This window comes from Medicago sativa, chromosome 5 (assembly GCF_051527215.1).
Source record: "Medicago sativa cultivar Bolivia chromosome 5, Bolivia_mono, whole genome shotgun sequence".
In the NCBI taxonomy this organism is placed as follows: Eukaryota; Viridiplantae; Streptophyta; class Magnoliopsida; order Fabales; family Fabaceae; genus Medicago; species Medicago sativa.
The window spans coordinates 27,516,315-27,518,971 of NC_140753.1; the positions used below are offsets into that span (position 1 = coordinate 27,516,315).

Consider the following 2,657-nt stretch of genomic DNA (forward strand, 5'->3'; position numbering starts at 1 on the left):
GTTAACTTGTGCCCTTAGGACACATGTTAAGCAACCTAAATAGAGCAATGTTGCATTGGAAAACACAATAAGAAGTTGAATGCACGCCTTTTGATATATGTATTTCTATAATGAGTATGTTAACGCCTTGAGGGCACAAGTTAACATTAGCCCTGTTATATATATCTCAATGCGAGGGTTTTTTTTAATGAGAAAATTGTGCTTTTGGAGAAGATGAGTAGCCAAAAAAAGGAGATGAATTTTCCGAAAGAGGGTTTCAAGCACCGTGTTACCATGGATACTGAATATGGTGACAAGACTTCGGACATTCTTGAACATGCAATTCATCAGATATACAATCACAACACTAATGATCTCAGTTTTGATGATCTTTACAGGTTCTTTCTCATCATTACGTGTTGTTGTTGCTGTTTGGAAATCTTTGTCTGAAAACCCTACTTTATCTGATATTATGCTCTTTAGTTTTGATCTTAATTCTGCAGTTATTCTCATTGCCTCTTAAGTTATAATATATAGTCGTAGTTGCCGTTGGATTTTTCAAGGGGGTTTTGGAATAATCAAATTGGTGCCTGATAAAAGAAAATTTTCATAAGTAATTGGAAGAAATTATGAAAATTAACGATCTCAGAGATGAATTTACCATAACTTCCTCTTTGATTAAAGAAATAGCTTACATAAAAGTTCTTATTAACTTCCTCTCAATTGTGTAGCACCGACACTTCTGATCTAAGGTGTGGGCGTCCGACACATGTCATGTCCTTTGTCCAACACCGACACTGTGTGATGATTATATTGAATAATGTCATTTTCTCAAATTAACATCGATGCCGACGAGTCAGTGTCATGTCCGTGTTAGTATTTCATAGAGGATAGGCACATGTTAAATAACTGTTCAAATGAGATATATGACGAAATGCTCCCTTTTTCTCTTTTTCTTTAATGGAATGGTTGAATAACATATTCATGTCCAATGACTAATGTACATGTTTATCTGGCTGCTTGCATATCAAGTAAGAGGGTTATAGATTTGTTCAACAGAATTGCATCAATCTAGCTTCAATTTGGTATGCAATGAAATTTGAGCGACGAATGAATGTCATATTTTTGTCCTAGTTCCATAGTTCCATTTGAGCACAAATTTCATGTTTCTAATATGGTCTTTATTTTTTGGATATAGACATGCTTGCGATATGGTTGTTCACCAATTTGGTGAGAAGTTATACTCTGGGCTGGTTGCCACCACAAATTCTCATCTCAAAGAGATAGCTGGATCTTTTGAAGCCACTCAAGGAAGTTCCTTTCTGGACGAATTAATCAGAAAATGGATTGATCATAAGAAGGCATTGCAAATGATTAGAGACATTCTGATGTACATGGATAGGGTTTATATCCCACGCACAAAGAAGACACATGTTTATGAACTTGGCTTGAATCTGTGGACCGAAAATGTTATTTATTCCAAACAGATAAGGACTCGACTGTCGAATACACTTTTGGAGTTACTACACAGAGCGTTCTGGGGAAGATGTTCATAGAGAACTTATTAAAAATATAAAAACGATGCTAATGGATTTAGGTTCTTCTGTTTATGAGCAAAAATTCGAGACTCCGTTTCTGCAAGTTTCAGCTAAGTTCTACAGGGCTGAATCTCAGAAATTTATGGAGTGCTGTGATTGCGGTGATTATCTCAAGAAAGTTGAAAGCCTCCTGAATGAGGAAACGGATAGAGTGTGCCACTACTTGGACCCTAGCTCTGAAAAGAAGATTATTAACGTGATCGAGAAGGAAATGATTGAAAATCAAATGCTTAGATTAATCCATATGGAGAACTCTGGGTTAGTAAACATGCTTTGTGGTGATAAATATGAAGATTTGGGAAGAATGTATAACTTGTTCCGTCGTGTTCCTGATGGTCTCTCAAAAATACGTGAAGTGATGACTTCACACATTCGAGAGTCTGTTATAAAGCTTGCTACTGATCCAAAAAGGTTGAAGGATCCTATTGAATTTGTTCAGAGGCTCTTACTTGAGAAAGATAAATATGACAAGATTATAAACTTGGTATTTAGTAATGACAAGTCGTTCGAAAATGCTTTTAATTCATCATTCGAATCCTTTTCTGAAGAGTACATTTTAGTATAGAGGAAGACGGAAAGCCCCAGTTGAGGTAGCAATAATGAGGATTATGAAATCTAGTAAGCAACTTGATAGATTTGGAGTGTCTGAACTGGAAGAACTGTGAAATATTTGATGGAAACTATTTGTATGAATGTAATTAGTTTAGAGGAGATGCAATTTGTGAAAGCTTAGGTTTCGATTTTCGATTATCTGTTTTTCCTTCAATTTTAAGTTCAATTTTGTTTCTGTTCACTGTTTTTCCTTCAATTTTGTTTCTCAAGTTGCTATGCATTTCTTCTCGTTGTATAGAAGAAAAAGGTAACCAAAATATAAATCTATTGGGACCATCTTTGACTATTTATAATGTACTCATCTCCTCACTATTGAACGTGAAATATCATATTTCCAGATAAAGAAAGAATGTGTTCATTATGTTTTACAAAGAAAACAAATTGTCCTAGTACCCAAAACTAGTCATTTCATTCGTTCCACAATCACATTACCCGTTATTCTAGAAAATCCTAGTTCTATCTAAGTCA

The 2,657-nt window shown here is 35.0% G+C and overlaps 1 pseudogene; it reads left to right on the forward strand.

Moving 5' to 3' along the window:
* The first annotated feature begins 213 nt into the window (after window positions 1–213).
* On the forward strand, window positions 214–2,288 carry LOC146921463 (cullin-3A-like; annotated as a pseudogene).
* Window positions 2,289–2,657: the final 369 nt, after the last annotated feature.